This window comes from Sitophilus oryzae, unplaced genomic scaffold, assembly GCF_002938485.1.
Source record: "Sitophilus oryzae breed Bouriz unplaced genomic scaffold, Soryzae_2.0 scaffold_1801_pilon_pilon, whole genome shotgun sequence".
Classification (NCBI taxonomy): Eukaryota; Metazoa; Arthropoda; class Insecta; order Coleoptera; family Curculionidae; genus Sitophilus; species Sitophilus oryzae.
The window spans coordinates 3,324,699-3,345,337 of NW_022146504.1; the positions used below are offsets into that span (position 1 = coordinate 3,324,699).

General features: G+C 35.5%; 1 protein-coding gene across 1 annotated transcript in view; it reads left to right on the forward strand.

Annotated features, from left to right (window-relative positions):
- The first annotated feature begins 17,839 nt into the window (after positions 1-17,839).
- The window catches only part of LOC115882949, a 46,742-nt gene continuing 43,942 nt past the window's right edge, over positions 17,840-20,639 (forward strand). Inside the window, exon 1 of the mRNA XM_030901216.1 lies at positions 17,840-17,953. The gene's annotated coding sequence lies outside the window, so the exon portion shown is untranslated. The remainder of the gene's footprint in view (positions 17,954-20,639) is intronic.

Below are 20,639 nucleotides of genomic sequence, written 5' to 3' on the forward strand. Positions count from 1 at the left end.
AAAACGTAACAATTGGTGTCAAGTGTGGCGTGTGTGATAGACTAGAAGAATAAAAAGACTGACCATGGCTCTGAAAAAATTGTTGAAAGACTTGAAAGTGTCCGAACTGAAATGCATATTGGAAGAGAGAGAGTGCGAGACAGATGGAAAGAAAAGCATTTTGCAAGCCAGACTGAGAGACGTTTTGGTGGAGGAAGGTGAGGATCCTGAAACATTTTGCTTTGAGCTGGAAGGTGACCTTGACTCGTCATTGAAAAATTTACAAGACAATTTAAACGACAACTTGAACAATTTGAATAGTAAAATGATTAACTTGGAAGTTAATTTAGAAGAGAAAATCAGTGATAAAATTAATATTTTGGAAGATAAGATCGCAGAAAATTCTAAAGACATACAGGCCAGCTTTAATAATAAAATACTTAATTTAGAAGAAAAGATAACAGAAAATTCCAGGGAATTAGAAGAAAAGATTATAGAGAATTCTACGGAGCTACAAGACAAAATAACACAAATTGAGACGATGTAAATAAAAAAATCGAAATTTTAAAACAAGAAATAGCAAAGGCAAATTCACCAAAATGTCAAGAAACATCGGAGGCACCGAAACTAGTCGAAAATAAGTATATCTCAAAGTCAGTTATTAAGCCTCCACAGTTTGACGGAAAGACCGCTTGGGCCAATTATTTTTGCCAGTTTGAGGCCGTTGCGAGAGCGAACGGATGGACAATCGCTGAAAAGGCTACCGCTTTGACTGTCGCACTGCGAGGAGATGCGACTGATATTCTGCAGACATTGTCACCATCGGAACAGGGAGATTATCAGCAATTGGTACGACATTTAGAAATGAGGTACGGCCAAGCTCATTTGGAACATGTCATTCCCAGCTAAAAAATCGCATTCAAAAGTCAAATGAGTCTCTGCAGGAGTTTGAAGCCGACGTAGCCCGCCTCGTTCGCCTTGCGTACCCTGCTACGCCAGAGAATGTTATGGAGCGGTTGGCAGTACAGGCATTCTCCGACGACTTACGTGACAACGAGACAAGACAAGCACTTCTCCTAGCCCACCCAACGCACTTGGTGGATGCTTTAGCACGTGCCCTAGAATTTGAGGCCGCGAAACAAAGTTCTCGGTCTTTAGGAAGAGTACGGGCCATCGACGAATGTTCTGACGAATCCGTGGAAGGGATTATTCGGAAGATAATGGACCAGTACATGGGCAAGAAGGGACCGATTGTTGCTGGAACTGCGGACAGGTGGGACACGTGCGAAGCCGTTGTAAGGGAGAAGAACGAAGAACCGGCTTCGTCGAGGTCGGAAAACTACTAATGGTCGAAATGAAGGGGCACACGTCGACCTGTACCCAACATGCCCCAACGAAAACTGCTCAAGTCGCCTCGCTACAACACAAATTCAACAGCAGTTTTGTGGATGGTTTTGTTGATGGAGAGTTCCGGACTATGCTGTTGGATACAGGTGCGACGAAAACTATCATCAGACCGGACATTCTTAAAACATCGAAGAAGGTTAAAACAACACAATGGCAACTACGTACTGCTACGGGGGCCGCTGCTGTCCATGGAAAAGTAAACCTTAATTTTGTTATTGGGAGCACCAGTTTTGAACATCCAGTGTTAGTAGCAGATATCGAAGATGAACTTATTCTCGGAATGGACATTATGACCACTAAAGGTTTTGAACTAAACTTCAAACAGGGAATTTTGAAAATAAATGAAGAAGAAGTGGTTCTACATCGAAAATGTGAGGAGACGCTTCGCGTGGTGGTAGCAGAAGATGTTTCGATCCCTGAGCGCTGTGAGATATTTTTGGATGGTTGCCTGGAAGGTAAAATGAATAATGGGAGTATTATTCTGTTGGAGCCAAGGAACCATGACAGCGAAATCGGCCGAGGGGTCGCTGTTGGAAAAGCCCTGCTACGAGCGAAGAAGACTGTACCGGTGAGAGTAATGAACACGAATTATTATTCTGTATCCTTGAAGAAGGGAACCCTGTTAGGGTACTGTTGTTCGGTCTCCTCAGTCATTCGAAGCGTGGAAGCCTCCAAAGTTTCGAGTTCAAAAATTCCGGACAAAATGGTGAAGGAGTTAGTAAACGTTAAAGGATTATCTCCCGAAAATAGTAGAAAATTGAGAAACCTAATAATCAAGTATCAAGACGTGTTTGATAAAGGAGAAGCAGGAGATAGAGGTCGTACCAATTTAGTACAACATAAAATTGACACCGGAGATGCACGACCAATCAAACAAAATCCGAGAAGACTTCCGCTCGCCAAACGTGAAGAAGCTGACAAAATCCTTCGAGAAATGAAAGAAGAGGGTGTCATCGAACCATCTAACAGCCCGTGGACATCGCCGGTAGTACTAGTAAAGAAGAAAGACGGTACCACCAGGTTCTGTGTTGATTATCGGCAGCTCAATAATGTTACCAAGAAGGATAGCTATCCCCTGCCGAGGATAGACGATACTCTAGACACATTGGCGGGGTCAACGATATTCTCTACGTTAGATCTGAAGAGTGGATATTGGCAAGTCGACATGGCGCCGAAAGACAGAGAAGACAGCGTTCTCGGTGGGCTCCGGACTGTGGCAATTTACCGTCATGCCTTTTGGATTGTGCAACGCGCCAGCTACCTTTGAGAGACTAATGGAGTCTGTGTTAAAGGGACTATCCTGGACTACCTGTTTAGTGTACCTGGATGACATCATAGTGGTTGGGAAATCCTTTGACGATCATCTGAAGAATTTGGAAGAAGTTTTCAAGCGACTAGGGAGCTCTGGTTTGAAACTTAGCCCCAAGAAATGTCATCTGTGTCAAGAAAAGGTACACTACTTGGGCCATGTAGTCTCCTCCCAAGGAGTTGCGGTAGATCCACAGAAGACCAAGACAGTGGAAGAGTGGCCGATACCTAAAGATAAACATGAACTACGAAGCTTTTTGGGACTATGCACATACTATCGCCGCTATGTACAGGGTTTTGCCACCATCGCAAAACCATTGACCAGACTTACCGAAGGCGAGAGGCGTTTCTCTTGGGACTCAGATTCTGACGAGGCATTCCGAAAATTGAAGAAGGCCCTGACTAGTGCGCCCATACTTAGCTACCCTCTTGGCAACGGAAACTTTATATTGGATACCGACGCTAGCAATGTTGCGTTAGGCGCTGTTCTGTCTCAGATCCAGGATGGTCAAGAAAAAGTCATTGGTTATTTTAGTAAGACCTTGTCAAAACCGGAAAGGAACTACTGTGTAACCAGACGAGAATTACTAGCAGTAGTTAAAGCAGTGGAACACTTCTACAAGTATCTCTATGGAAGAAAGTTCTTGTTAAGAACAGACCATGCTGCTTTGAAATGGCTGTTGCAATTTAAGAATCCTGAAGGGCAGGTAGCTAGATGGATTGAACGATTACAAGAATTTGACTTCGACACAGAACATCGAGCTGGGGCAATCCATCGGAATGCCGACGCACTTTCCAGAAGACCTTGCGCTAAGGACTGTAAGCATTGTTCCCGAGCTGAAGAGAAAGAAGTGAAACTCCTAAGAACAACTGTGGTTAATGATAGTTGGCAACCCGAAGATCTTGCAAATGACCAAACCAGTGACCCAGAATTAGGTTTAGTAATTAACTGGAAAAACACAGGCCAAAGACCAACGTGGGAAGAAGTTTGCAGATATTCGCCGAACGTAAAGTCGTACTGGGCCCGTGGAATTCCTTGGTAATAGATAACGGACTACTTCGCCGTGTGATCGAGAGACCGGAGGGACAAGAAGAGAGAAGGCAGATCGTCATTCCAAAGAAGAGGGTCCCAGAAGTCTTGGAGGAAGTTCACAATGGAACCAGCGGAGGACATCTTGGTGTTACCAAGACACTTGGCAAGCTGCGTGAACGGTTCTACTGGGTGAACTGCAAAGAAGATGTGAGGGCCTGGTGTAAGAAATGTGACATTTGCGCAGCCATTAATGGGCCACAAAAGCGTGGTAAAGCCCCTATGCGCCAGTACAATGTTGGTAGTCCCTTCGAACGAATAGCGATCGACGTGGCTGGTCCTTTCCCGGAGACGAACGATGGCAACAAATACATTGTGGTAGTAATGGATTACTTCAGCAAATGGGTCGAGGCCTACGCGTTGCCAAATCAAGAAGCGTCCACGATTGCTGATGCCCTTGTTAAAGAATGGATCTGCAGGTTTGGTGTTCCCATGGAGCTTCATTCAGATCAGGGAAGAAACTTTGAGTCCAATCTGTTCCAAGGCGTCTGTGAAGTCCTGAACATCCGCAAGACCAGGACGACTGCTCTACATCCACAATCCGATGGGATGGTTGAACGCATGAACAGAACTATCAACCGTTATCTGGCCAAAGTAGTCTCTGACCACCAAAGAGACTGGGACAAATTTCTTCACCTGTTCCTGTTGGCCTACCGTTCATCCGTCCAAGAATCTACAGGGCAAACTCCAGCCAGCATCGTTATGGGACGGGAAGTGCGCCTACCCTGTGATCTGAAATTTGGTTGCCGACCGGGAGAAGAAGTCGCCGGAGAAGATTATGTCCACACACTACGTCAAAGGATGGACGACATTCATCAGAGAGTCCGCCTAAATATTCAAAGTGCTAGTGACCGAATGAAGGAACACTACGACATTCAAGCTGAGCATGGAGGATACCAACCAGGGAAGTTGGTGTGGCTATATAACCCGCAGAGACGTCGTGGGTTATCTCCGAAGCTACAATCCTCGTGGGAAGGGCCATACGAAGTCATGGATAGAATTAATGACGTCGTATACCGTATCAGAAAATTGCCAAAAGGAAAACCGAGGGTAGTCCATTTCAACCGTTTGAGCCCCTACCAAGGCGAAATAGAAGATCGTGCTGGGACCGTGAGAACCTGCAGCTTTGATCCCCCTGATTCGGAGATGTCCTTTGACGATTTCATGGCCCGATACAACAGCAGTGAGAAGGCTCGCTATGGTGTAACCAAAGAAGATCAACGAGACCTCTTTTCCGTGCCTCCTGATTATTCGCTCGCTCATTGTGTGGCTCGAGATTTGCGGATGTCCAGAGGAATCGCTGCGACGTTCAATGAGAAGTTTGGGCGTGTCGGAGAACTACGCCGACAGGATCCAGAGGTTGGAAGCGTCTTGAGGCTAACCGACAATGCACATGGTCAAGCAAGGCACATCTTCTACCTGGTCACCAAGGAATGGTCCCCGAGTAAGCCGACTTATCTCAATCTATGGAAGACCCTGATTGAACTGAGAGAAGCCCTGCTAAACAACAACATTGCACGATTAGCCATTCCGAAGCTGGCGTGTGGACTCGATGGTTTGAGTTGGCGTACAATCCGGAACATGATTGAAGTCTTGTTCAGATTTACGGGAATCGAGATCCTCGTTTGCTGCTACAACCCAAAGCTGAGATCGGGAGAGAAAACTGTAGACTGCTATTTCTACCAGACTTCGCAATGTACCAGGGGCCAGCTTTGCAAATACCTTCATTCACCGTATAATCTCGGGACGAGCATGTGCCTAAGAAGGGGCAGTGTTGCGAGCCGGTGTGGACTCGACCTAACCTCACAATATGGCCCGCCCTCGGATGACCTTAACATCGCATAGACACCGCAATGATTCATTCGTTCGAGAAGAATCGAGACCCACTAGAATGGACGCGTACATACGAGAACATTCGAAAACCTTCTCTATGCGCCTAACGATCTTTGGACTATTCTAGATTTCTTTTACCTGTCGGTATAAAAGCCGGCGGCAGTGGCCTAGAGAGGGCAGTTATAAATATACCAGTGCAGTTGACGCGCGAAAATTCAAAATAAATTCTTAGTTATAAATCGTTTGTAAATAGTTCTATAAGTCTTTTATCGTTATTGTTTTTGTTAATTAGTGTTAAATAAATAGTGTTTAAATAAATTGTGACTTTCTATCCACACGGAACCGACGAAAAACGTAACAATATTTATAGCAAAGTAAGTACAGACCATCTAAAGTAAATATCTAATATAGTTTAGATTTCAGAGCAGGTTCTTGTATTATTATTTTTTTTAAGAAAAGCTGAAAAATATATAATTTTTATTTATTTATTAATATCTCTGAAATTATCGAAATATATTTATTCATGTCTTAGGATTATGGAAAGTGATCTGAAAGGAAGCCAAAAATACAATAATATACAGGGGTGTTTCATTTAAAATAATTCATCCCGATCCACTCACACTTTTTTGAGCCACCCTATAGAAGTTAAAATATTTTCCTGAAATACATCCTAGTATATACTTTATATACTTTAGGTTTGCACTTAAACAAAATTCCCAAGTTTTTTTATTCTAGGAACTACAGATGCCCAACGCACTATTGCCGGACCTTGTATATTCTGTAGATAGAGCAGTTTGAAGTAATTGTTAAAGGAGAATGATGTTAAAATTATATTATCATAGATAATTCTTCACTAGTTCTGATCTTCTGAAAACAGAAAAATTGCACCTTTTAAAATTTTATAAATTTTCGTAAATTGTCTTCTCAAGAAATTTGCAAATTTTAAAAATTCGTTATTTCTTACAAAAAAATTAATGGTGGTCTGAAAAGTCTGTAAATTATAGAGTTTTATTATATTTTCAGAAAATGTCCATCTTTGAGCTTGAAAGTCGGTATTTTATAAGCTTTTATTTAACTTGCTTTGTATGTAACTATCTATGTATGTATGTATGTTTGTTCGGGGCAAATCTTGTAAGCTAAATTAGAACCACTTCCTTTAATTGTAGGAGATTGAAATTTCGCACTTTGATTTGGAATGTAGGTTCAGTCCCGATGACAATACATGACCCGAATTTTTGACAGCTGTCAAAATGGCGGCATTTTTGAGGTTTTTGATTTTTTAAAATTCTATTTATGAATGGATCGGGCTGAAATTATACAGGGTGGTCCGAACTGTATTTCGGAAACTTCGCCAGCATATTCTGCAGATAAAAAGAAGAAAAAAAGTTCGTATAAACGTATGACCTAAAATGCTTAGTTTCGGAGATACAGGGTGTAGAAATTTCATTTTTATTTCGATTTTTTCCAAATAATTTCTGAAATATCGTCAATATTTGGATGAAAATTGGTATCTGGGGGTTTTTGACATGAAAGATTTGATTTTGATGTCAATATGACTCCTACTTGTAGAGGGCGCCACCTACATATTTTTTAACTGGTTTGAAGAGTAATAACTTTTCGTCCGTACCTGTATAAAACTACTGAGTGAAAAAAAATACATTTCCGTGATTTTTTACGTAAAAAATGTCTCTTTGTAAAAATCGCTACGAACAACCGTTCTCAAGATATTTAGAATGGAATTAGTCAATACATGTCAATTTTTATTTTTTTAAATTAATCATAATTTTTTCTACGAAAAAATGATGATAAAACAGTTTTTGTTGAACTTTTCGCACAAAAACATTTCAAATTTATGATTTCAGTTTAATAACTGTTAGTTAACATGTTTAATTTATGTCAATCACAGATAACACATAATCGATTATGTGTTATCTGTGATGTCAATGTATATAGGTCTTGATAATTTCGATTCCAAATATCTTGAGAACCGTTCCTTGTAGCGATTTTTACCAAGAGAGATTTTTTACGTGGAAAATGTCATAAATTTATATTTTTTTACTTACTAATTTTATACAGGTACGGACGAAAAGTTATTACTCTTCAAACCAGTTAAAAAATATGTAGGTGGCGCCCTCTACAAGTAGGAGTCATATTGACATCAAAATCAAATTTTTCATGTCAATCGAAATCAAAAAACCCCCAGACACCAGTTTTCATCCAAATATTGACGTTACTTCAGAAATTATTTGGAAAAATTCGAAATAAAAATGAAACATCTACACCCTGTATCTCAGAAACTAAGCATTTTAGGATCTACATTTATACGAACTTTTTTACTTATTTTTATCTGCAGAATATGCTGCCGAAGTTTCCGGAATACAATTCGGACCACCCTGTATATATAGGTATATTGTGGGTATATACATATGAAAAAAAATATATGGGCGGCCATCTTGAATAAATGACAGTTTAATGACATGTCAAAATTTCAAAATCAACCGATTTTCATAAAAATTGATATAAGGTCCACTTGGGTAATAAGGCCCGGTCTGGTAATAAGGCCCACGCGTTGATTTACGAAAATAATTCATTTAAAAGTATTTTGGCGACATTTATTTATTTGTATGTGACATACCTTAGAAACCCTTGTCGATAAAGTAGACCCAAATCCAGTAGTTTTAAACAGACGCAATTAAATGTTCTCTTGCGAGTTTCATCGCGTCGAAATTATAAATTTTGTTCAAGTTGGGGACCGGATTTTTCAGAAAAAAAGTGTCAGATAGTTAATTTCAATAAAGGTAAGTTTTAGCTTATTCCACAATGAATCTATTACGCCATTGCTCAAAGTTTTAATGTGTTTTTGTAAACGTAACCTAACCCCCAAATGTTTTCATTGCTATGTGGGAAATAAGGCCTAGACAAAAATCAGTTGGGCCTTATTACCCTTACTTAGTTTCAAGGGGCCTTTTTATCCACTGTACGTTTTCTTTTTGTTTTCTTGTAGGAATATGGGTAAAAAATGTCATGGAATTAGGGCCAATTGGTCTGATGAGATGATGGAAGAAGCCCTGTTGCTTTTACGACAAGGAAGATCGCAACGATATGTGGAAAATAGATGTGGTATTCCACGTCGCACTCTTAGAAAACATTTAAAAACCGGAGCCGTGAAAAGAAAATTGGGAGCAAAGCTTACCTTGAATGAAGATCAAGAAGCTGATTTAACATGGATGAAAAGGGATGCAGACTAACCTTGCACCACCAACAAATTGTTATTGCCCAAAAAGGTAACAAACGTCTTCACCTGGTTGCTCCAGAGCACGCCGAAAATTGTACAATCGTCACTTGTGCGAACGCTCTAGGGAATGCCATTCCGCCGATGATTTTATGTAAAAATGGCTCCAAAAGGTAGCATGACCACCAGCTTGTTTATTGAATGGCTCCATCATTTTTCCAACTTTATTCAGCCGCCAGTTCTACTGATATTTGACGGTGTCGCGTCACATCTCGACATTTCCATTGTCAATGCTGCCGAGCCATTGGGAATCCATTTATTGTGTCTTCGGTCAAATACCACCCACGAACTACAACCCCTCGACAAAAGTGTGTTTCGCTCTTTCGAACATTATTGGGATGAGGAGTTGTTACGGTATTGGGATAAATATCCGGATAGGAAGATGAATAAAGAAAGGTTTTCCGAAGTTTTCACGCCAGTTTGGAGAAGATGCATGACCATGGCTAATATAACGCATGGATTCAGAGCCACAGGGATTTACCCATTTGATAAAAATGTCATTCCTGAACACGCTTATGGACCAAGCGTTCCGACCCAGCAGAATCATACTCAAAACGAACCCGAAGGCAACGATGAAGACTCTTCTGATTCAGATGATGACGTGCCTCTTGCAGTTTTACAACGTCAGTTAACTAAGCACCTTACACCCTTGAAGAAAAACACTTTTTCGGAGATTCTTGTAACTCCTGATATGAAGCCGGCCACCGAAAAACAAACGAAAAGAAAAAAAATCATTGCATTACAAAGCACAAGAAGTAACACGGGACATTTTTCGCACCGTTCCAAATCAAGAGCATTCTCCAAAGGTACTGATGCCTGGTTCCAGTTTGACCTCCAAACTAGTTCATAGGAAGACTGTTTCTGCAAACCTACCTAGCAGCAGCTCAGCCCCTACAAACATTGTTGAAGATGATGACGATTGGTCTTGCGTCACCCCCCCCCCTGTTGGTTATAAAGCCCAAAAACCACTTTGAGTTCAACTCTAGTTTTAAGAAAACTTATTTTATATTTTGTTGAGTTTTCTTTTTTTATGATCTTATAAAACAACTTTTTCAAATAAAAATAATAATGCAACGTTTCAGTTTTATTTGAGGTTTTTATTTGAATGTTTAGTTATGATGGGCCTTAATACCTCCAGGGACCTTATAGGATGGCCATGGGCTAAAACGAAAGAAAAAAAAATTGTGCTGTCAAAAAAAAAAAAATTCAAAGTTGTCCGATTTTGACAAAAATCGATATATAGGACGGCTATGGGCTAAAATTAAAGAAAAAAAAATTGAGTTGTCAAAAAAATTTCAAAGTTGTCCGATTTTGATAAAAATCAATATATATGATGGCCATGGGCTAAAACGAAAGAAAAAAATTTTGAACTGTCAAATTTGACAGCTGTCAAAAAAATTTCAAAGTTGTCCGATTTTGATAAAAATCGATATATAGGACGGCCATGGGCTAAAATGAAAGAAAAAAATTTTGAGCTGTCAAAAAAATTCCAAAGTTGTCCGATTTTGATAAAAATCGATATATTGGATGCCCTACCCCATAGTCGGTTTTCATTTTATTTGTCTCACATTTGAACTGTCTAATTTGACAGCTGTCGTTTTTTTTTAAGTTCTCCTTTTTTAATGAAAATCGATATACATATTATTAGGATGCCCATAGAAAGTTATTTAAGAAAAAAAATGAGTTTAAGTGTGTGGCACTGAGAAACAAGCATAACTAAAAAGTAGAAAATAAATTTTAGAAAAAAAAACTTTTTTAAAAACAAGCTTTTATTTAAATACACTAAAAAGAATAAAATAACCTTTTTCTTTAAAACTTTTTTTATGAACTTATTAAACAATTTTAATATTATATAAAAGCTTCCAAACCAAACCAAACCAAACCTTATAGGATGGCCATGGGCTAAAACGAAAGAAAAAAAAATTGTGCTGTCAAAAAAAATTCAAAGTTGTCCGATTTTGACAAAAATCGATATATAGGACGGCTATGGGCTAAAATTAAAGAAAAAAAATTTGAGTTGTCAAGAAAATTTCAAAGTTGTCCGATTTTGATAAAAATCAATATATAGGATGGCCATGGGCTAAAATGAAAGAAAAAAATTTTGAACTGTCAAATTTGACAGCTGTCAAAAAAATTTCAAAGTTGTCCGATTTTGATAAAAATCGATATATAGGACGGCCATGGGCTAAAATGAAAGAAAAAAATTTTGAGCTGTCAAAAAAATTCCAAAGTTGTCCGATTTTGATAAAAATCGATATATTGGATGCCCTACCCCATAGTCGGTTTTCATTTTATTTGTCTCACATTTAAACTGTCTAATTTGACAGCTGTCGTTTTTTTTTAAGTTCTCCTTTTTTAATGAAAATCGATATACATATTATTAGGATGCCCATAGAAAGTTATTTAAGAAAAAAAAATGAGTTTAAGTGTGTGGCACTGAGAAACAAGCATAACTAAAAAGTAGAAAGTAAATTTTAGAAAAAAAACTTTTTTAAAAATAAGCTTTTATTTAAATACACTAAAAAGAATAAAATAAACTTTTTCTTTAAAACTTTTTTTATGAACTTATTACACAATTTTAATATTATAAAAGCTTGTCGCGAGATTTCTCTACATCGATAAACAAGTAAATTAACTAAAACCTGTGTCTACCCTGTCTCATTTTCAAAGTTTGTGTTATGATAGACCACTAGGCCAGGAATTACAAGATAAAGTTGTCGTACCAGATTTTTATGAGTGCAACTGTACATACACTCAAATCTCGCGACAATACTTTTATATAATATTAGAATTGTGCAATGACGTTATAAGTTCATAATAAAAGTTTTAAAGAAAAAGTTTATTTTATTCTTTTTAGTGTATTTAAATAAAAGCTTGTTTTTAAAAAAAAAAAATTCTAAAATTTATTTAAGGTTTGGTTTGGTTTTAGCGGAGCGTCCGCGACCTCGACCAAGTACCATGAGTTTATATTATATGAACAATTTCACATGGGTCGCGTATGCTCCGTCCAAATGACGCGGCCATATACAAAACACATTAATATAAAAACACGCGGACGGTCCGTCGCGGACGCTCCGCTCAATCCTGTGGCTCCATCTGAAAGCGCTGTTATTTACTTCGCTTATGCCGCTACCGTACATGCGGCATTTGGCGATTTCCGAGCGCTCGTCGCCGATCTCCGATCAGTGTGGACGGGGAAGTTGGAATTTGGAATTCGGCGACGAGAACGAGCGCTCGTCTCTATGTTGTTGCTATCAGAGTTCGGTGTAGGGATGTGCGATTCTGTAAAGAAATCATTTTTTTTTGGATCGATCTAGATCGAATGATCGCGAATCGATACAAGAAAAATCGCAAGTGAAAAAATCGATCTTAGTGAGATCGATCTTTTTTTTTAATAATAATTTCGCAATAAATTAAAAATATACCGGGTGCGCCTCAAAAATGGCCCACTCCTATAACTTCCTTATTTTTTCAGATAAAAAAACGAGATTTGCTTTGTTAGTGTATGACATAAATTATGATTGATTGACATATTCAATTGTTTTTGGTCACTTCCTGTTTCACCGGAAATTACTGTAACTTTCGATTTTTAAATGACACCCTCGGAATTTTTTTACTTTATTCGATAGAAAATGATACTCTGAATAGAATGGCATATCATATGTCAACTTTTGACATAAGATATTTGTATATTTCGGTTGTTTACGATTTTCTCCGATGATGGCAGCACGGCCGAGAATGCACCAAGCCTATATGTCTATCTCTGATTTTGAAAGTTGGTATTTTTGGGGTTAAGCCCTGAAGAGCCTTTAGCCTAGAGATGAGCAACAAATCGTAAACTGCGATTGAATCGCAGCGATTTTAAAATCGCAATCGCAATTTATTGCGATTGGCTCTCATAGGAAAGTGTTACTGCGATTTTTTCTATTTGCGAGTTTCAATTTATGCAACCAATGCTACTATAGTTGCGATTTTGCTGCGATTGTGATTTTGTAAACTAGGATCGTGATGACCTTCTACCTGCGAGTTTGAGTGAATTTTTAGTTTTTGTAAGTTTGTGAGTTTGAATGTAATTTTGTGGTGAAGCATTTTGGCCATTTTCTAGTAAACGGCGATTGATTTTTTTCTCTGATTTTATTTATTTATAAAGAAGGTATTATTTTCTAGGGTCAACATCATAATATAGCGGGTGTTTCTCTGGAGTGTCTCTATAACTTTTTTATTTTATTTTTTGATAAAAAAAAACGAGATTTGGTATATAAGCATATGACATAAATTAGGATCGATTGACGTATTCAATTCGTTTCGATCACTTCCTGTTTCACCGGAACTGACTACAACTTTTGATTTTTAAATGGCATCCTCGGTATTTTTTTACTTTATTCGATAGAAAATGACACTCTGAATAGAATGTCTAGTACAATATTTGAATGTTAAAATCGCAATCGCAGGTTACAGTCGCACCTATTTAAAAATCGCAATCACAGTTTCAATTACGATTTTTGCTCATCTCTACTTTAAGACTGACCAAAAAGTGCAAATGTTTCCAAAAAAAGTTAAAGATATTAATGGTGGCCTGAAAAATCTGTAAACTACAGCATTATACCGTATGATCGAAAATAATGACGTCAAAGACAGCTGGGGAATGACAATCGATAAAAGTTTTGGCGAGGTCAATCTCTAGACGTCATTTACTAAAAACTGACATACAACTTGTCAAAAATTAACACTAATTATAGAAAGAGGAAAAAGGACATAAATGTTTCCAGACACACAAATCTATTTTATCTAATCTAATTTTTGACAAGTTTTTTGTCAATTTTTAGTAAATGACGTCTATATAGAGATTAAACTCCACTTTTGATAAAATATTTATAGTAAACTCAAAAATCTCTCAATAACAGGAATCCTGTGGCCATAGTGCGCAAATATCTAGAAAACTTAAGTCTTTTTTTGATTTAAATCATTTTAATGACTTAAGTTATTTCATTTTATGTCATTTTTCAAAAGCTGAAATAAACTTAAAATTTAAGTCTTTTTAAAAATGACTTGTGATTTAAATCTTTATTCCGAAATAGAAAAAGATTTAAGACTTTTTAGAAAAGACTTGAGCCATTAAACAGATTTATGTCTTTTTATAAAAGACTTAAGTTACTAAAAATATTTAAGTCTTTTTATAAAAGGCTTTTCTCAGATTTTTATATATTTTTATGATAAATTTTTAACCGCAGCATTCCTTTTTCATCTGTCGTCAGGCGGCGGCCAAGCCGCAGAATAGAAAAAACAATGCTTAATACCACTAGCAAATATAACGTTAGTTTTTCGGAATCAATTTTGATTATTTCTCTCGTGAGTGAGTCTGTTGTCTTTCAAGCGAATCTCCGACTCCGTTATGTAACCCGAAAGATGAACGAAAGGAATTTATCTCGAATATATTGGAGAGTCCCTTAAAATTTAAAATCCTTCAGCCCTTAGCTTATGTCATCGATATAATACATAGTGATCAAATAAGGGCGGTTTTAGAAAGAAATTCAAGGGGGGAAGGTAATTTTATATAAAATAAATGTGTGTGCACCACGTACGTATATTTGAAGTTAAACGTCTTACTAACAGCTATTAAATTGAAGGATTTGAAGAACATGTTTGAAAAAGTGTATATAGTTTAAAATGTTGAAGGAGTAATAAATTACAAAACATATTTTTTACGTGTTAAAAACTCATTTTTTTGAAGTTTGATCGGTCTGGGGGAGGTAATTACCCCCATTACCCCTCCCCAAAAACCGCGCTTGTGATCAAAACACATCATCCCTTTTTAATAGACATGTATTCGATGACATCTAAACTGTAATGGTAATAAGTACTAAAAAATTAGTTAAATTTTATAAAAAAAACATATTTTTGCGTTTGTAGTTGAATTGAAAATTACTTTACTGAAAATTACCGTTTTATTTTATGTGGTTTTAGTCCCTCATCTGTACCAGCAATAAATTAATATTGCCATACTTTGTAAGAAAATCGCCCTATTGGTAATACAAGAAAATTAAAAAAAGTACATAAATTGAATTCTGGTTGTCTTGACTTGAGGGTAATTATACAGGGTGGCGCACCTCATTCGCCTCGGTTGATTATACGAAAACGAAAAGATTTAGAAACAAAATATTTGACGGGTATATGTTGGGAGGCAATGTGTACAATTTAAAATTATTTCGAAATATACCGGTGAAGAACTAAGGTCCAATACCAAAGTTATATTTTTTCTTATGGAAGACCCGGTATTTTAATTCATTTTTGGATTCTTGGGCCCAAAAAAAGTCATATATTTTAAGGGTTAAATATGTTTAAAGTCTTTGGTTTTTGAGATATTTAAAGATATTTAAATATGCACGCTTCAATAGAATAGATTATTAACACCCGGTACATTACTTTTCAGAATTAATTCTTGTGCTGAGTTTAAAAGTAGGGAAATAAACTCTACTGAAAAATGTTATTCGTTCGTTAAATTTTTACAGGAGTACCAAAAATTGTTGATCTATTTTAAGGATTTATTTTATATAAAAACTACGTTATTTCAAATGCAACACCCTGCATTTTTTTAAATAAATCGAAACAGATTCAAATGCTCTTTCAAACTATATTAGGGGTTCCTATACACTATCTAGCTCAGATGTTGAATAAAAAGCGATTTTTCAATAAAATCGCAATAAAAATGCCTGCTGTTGCAATGGCAATTTTCTAGTGACAGAAACTATTTTCAAAATCGACATTAGTTTATGGACCTGTGTTATGGATATTATTATTTAGATTTATAACACTTTACTTAAATTAACCTACAATAGTTTAATAAGTATTCATTATTTCATCAAGAAAAATTCAATTTCATCAAAAAAAGGAGTATTTACTGGCGGAATGAATGAATATGTTATTAGTGATTTTATTTTTTGAGGAAAATTGCTTCTTGGTCTCAAGGGCTTATGATAAGATATCCAAATAGGAATCTTCCTGATAAGCGTTCCTTCAAAAAACTACTTGTCCTATTTCGCAGAGCTGGTACTGTGGTTTATAGAAAACATATTAGGCGGAAACCTGTCGTTAGAAGTGAAGAAAATTAATTTGCCGTAATTGGCTCTTTTGTAGAAAATCCATATATCTACAAGTCATCGTAAAATAAATCACAGAACTACTTTTTCGTTTTTCTTGAAATACATATTTAATAAATATTATTTATTAAACTATTATAGGTAAATGAAATAAAAGTAAACTGGTATACATTTAAATAAAGTCCATAAACTAATTTCGATTTTGAAAATAGCTACTAACCATGGTACAAAGAAAACAAGGTATGATCGATAGCGGCTCCAATTTCGTTAGGTTTGCGCATACCACCTGTGACGTCATACGCCATACAAAAAAATATCCATATTGTTCAATTGCCACTAATAAAAAAGACCTAAAATAGGGAAGAATTAGGACATAACCCCAAAAGTTATGTCAAATTATCGAGCTTGTCATTTGAAAAATTATTTTCGCGTTTATTGTGTCATCTGTTTGACAATTTGAAATTGGCGTGCGGAGCTTGCCGACCAATGGTTTGGTTTGGCTACTAACCATGATACAAAGAATACAAGGTATGATATTGCGCAGTTTGGTCACTACGTCACAGGTGATAAACGGCACCATTGGTCAGCAAGTTCCGCGCGCCAATTTCAAATTGTAAAAAAATTGTCAAACAGATGACACAATAAATGTGAAAATAATTTTTCAAATGTGAAGCTCGATGATTGACATAACTTTTGGGGTTATGTCCTAATTCTTCCATATTTTAGGTCTTTTTTTATTAGTGGCAATTGAACAATATGGATATTTTTTTGTATGGTGTATGACGTCACAGGTGGTATGCGCAAACTTAACGAAATTGGAGCCGCTATCGATCATACCATGTTTTCTTTGTACCATGGCTACTAACTGTATGCTAACTGTCACTAGAAACTGGCCATGACGACACTAGCCCTCGTGGTTGCCATTTTATTGAAAAATTGGCCTTTATTCAAAATCTGAGCTTGATAGGTATAGGAAACCCTAATATAGTTTGAAAGAGCATTTGAATTTGCTTCGATTTATTTAAAAAATACAGGGTGTTACATTTGAAATACCGAAGTTTTTATGTAAAATAAGTATTTAAAATAGACCAGCAATTTTTGATACCCCTCTATACATTAAACAAAGCAATCAAATTTTTCAGTGAAGTTTATATCTTTGGCTTAAAAGTCAGCACAAGAATTAATTTTGAAAAGTAATGAACAGAGTGTTGACAATCTTTTTTATTATAGCATGCATATTTAAATATTTTTAGATATCTCAAAAACCAGAGCTTGTAAACATATTTAATCGTTATAATAAATGCCTTATTTTGTGTCCAAGGATCCAAATATGAAATAAAGTACCGGGTGTTCCATAAAAAAAATATACCTTTGGTGTGGATCATAGTTTTGATACACCCTGTACATTTCAAAATAATTTTAAATTATGCACATTACCTTTCCACATCTACCCATAAAATATTTTGTTTCTACATCTTTCCGTTTTCGTATAATCAACCAAGGCGAATGAGGTGCGCCACCCTGTATTGATTTAAGCCATTTTACTGACTTAACTTGCAGATTATCATGATTTAAGTCAAAAATATAGACGTAAGTCATAAAATCGACTTAAATAACGTTATATTGATGTAAGTCTTCACAAAAATGACTAAAATACTAAAATTATGTTGAGGTCCCGCAAAAATTTGCCAAAACCGGCAAAAACTCCCTAAATCTTACGAAATTCGAAAAACAAACGCAAAATAACAAGTTCTGAATAATGCAACAGGAGAAAAACGAAAAAAGTACCAGTTCGAACCTCGGCTATGGTACCCCTGTGCGAAAGTATATTGCTCCCCCCAAAAGATATACTTTCACATCGAATACGTTTAGCAGCAGGAGCAGATTTTCGATTTTCAGTCTTCATCAGTGATTTGAATAAATTCTGTGCAGCAAAGAAATCACCAGGTAAGTCAAATAGAAATAAAGGTGCTTCAAAAATAACGACATATCAATAAAAAAATTAAATGTGATCTTAGAATATTTGAAAAGAATCGTGTGTTAGGTACTTTTCGAAAAAAATATACAAAACATATTAGTAAGAAAATTATAATAAATAATTAGCAATTATATCATTGCAATCTTTTGATTTTAATATTTTTTGTATAACTTTCTAAAATAAAATTATTTTGAAAATTTTAGAGACTAGTAATTTTTTGTTAGTAACAAAAAATTATTTTATTCAATCTATCAATTATTTTGATAAAAAATGTATATGAATTAATTTTAACAGGCTTTAATACAGGGTGATTCACGGCCATAGTACGTTAGACGTTTATGGAGAACCGTTTTTTTGAGATTTTGGATTTTTGCATAAAGGCATGCACCTGCTCCATCTGTTTAAATTATTTTCAGCTCTACAGCGTTGCATACTAAAAATGGTAGCATCTTTGTTATTTTAAACGGAACATCTGGTATGTTATTACATTTTTGTCGTCCACATCATATATCATAATTTCTCTATTATACTAACCTATACCTATCACTAACAGTTTTCCAGATAAAAAATAAAACTTGCCTAAAATTGAGAAAAACATGATCTTAAAAAATCATAAACACGGTATATCGAAAGCTGAATTTTGGTTCTCAACGCTCTCTTTTACGCTCAAATCATTGTTTTTAAAATTACATCAATTTTTTTTCAAATCATTTCGTTTAAGATTCAAACATAATATGTATATTATTTAAAAATTTTATTTATATTTATTCGAAACATAAATGAAATTGCTTTTCAACGATCATGTTACTATACCAAAACCACCTGGTTTGTTCAGTAAAGTCAATATTATAAGTCTTTTATCTATGGTAAAGCCATAAGATAATCTATAATTGTTTCCTTTAAAAGGTTCGTTCCAACCCGCCTAAGAAACTGTTTCTTACAGTAAGGAGTTTGCGCAGAAGTTGAAAAGCGTTCCAACCGGATTTACTGTCGGTTAGTAAATAATTTGTTTTCTATTCCATCTTAAATTGAAAACTGTTTGAAAACTGTCAGAACGGTTTGCAAAATTTTCTCCTATCATTTATCCGACCCATGCGTATTACCGTTATAACCACGCCATAACTAATAAAATAATAGCAAATTTGATTATACTCGTATCTGTTTGAATAATTTAAACGGGCTGTTCAACTAATTAAAGACTTGTGAATAGATATCATAATTAAATCGCAATGAGTGCCGAAGAGTATAGTAGTGAGATTAGTGACGTGTCGTCCATGGAAAGTAGTGACGAGGAGAATTTAGAATTGCTACTAGATGAGCACAGAATTAATAATGAAAATTATTTAGGGAAAATCGACATTTTTGCACAAAAATTTATCTAATATTTTATTGTGTTAATATTTTCAGAGGAAACCGTGCCTCAATATTCCAATGTTTCTTTGAACATTTTAAGCTTACAAAACAAAGTGCTAATCACGTAGCTGAAAGGTTTGAAATAAGCCAGCATTTTAATAGCCAAGTTTGCCAATATGGCAATATTCCTGCTTTGCATGAAGTAAAATATAAAATAATCATTTGCTGAAATTGTTATTTTCTTTAAAGATAATTACCTTGTTGAGCCATTTTCTTAGTTCTTTCAGAGACAACAACCTTTTTAGGTTAAAAGAATTTTAGGTTGTGTTATTCTATTTAAAACTGACAAAATGTTAAGTAGGTGTTCCAACCGTAGTTTCAAATTGGTCAGAAACCAATTCATTTTACAGACATGCGCATGGGACAAGATTTGCGAATTGTTGCAAATTTGTTTATGATTCATGATTGGAACGAACCCAAAGAAAATCGTTACCATAACAAATAATAAATAATTTTAAATGTATATGTATCAATTAGACTTTACTTGCCAAATTTTTAAAATTATTATGGAAACAAAATTCTTGAAATGAAACTTTAATAATAGAATCATAATTTTTAAATAGCTCTACTTAAAAAAAACAAATGATTTAGGTATAGGAACATGATATATGTATAGTTGAGAAGCAATTTTATTAATCTTTTGATTTAAAAAAAAATTACATAGGGTTGAATTTAAAATAACACAGATTGGTCAATTTTATAACAAGCGGAAATAAATATTTTTTTGCCCTTCCTGTGTAATATTCAATCTGTTAAATTAGACAAATCTAATATATCCAAACTTATAACCCAAATTTCAACTTTAAAATTGTTCAATAATTAATGATTTTCCAATGCTTGTTCAAAATCATGCTTTTGTCAATTTTACACATATTCTATTTGGAAAACTATAAGAAATAGGTATATGTTAGTATTATAGAAAAATTATGAGATATGAAAGTAGTTTCTAAAAATGTAATAGTATGCTGGGTGTTCTATTTAAAATATCAAAGGTGCTACCGCTTTTCAAAAGATCCGGCAACACATTTTAGATAGATAGTGCCTTTACGTAAAAATCCAAATTTTCAAAAAAATCTCCGGTTCTCCATAAACGACTAACGTACCATCGCCGTGATTCACCCTATATAGATATATGTATTTATATTTTATATTGATTATATTCAGTCAATAGATAATAGAAAACTCCTGCTTATTTCCTTGACATCTGATTTTTTGTTTGTGGCGAGGTTCAAGTTTCAAGAA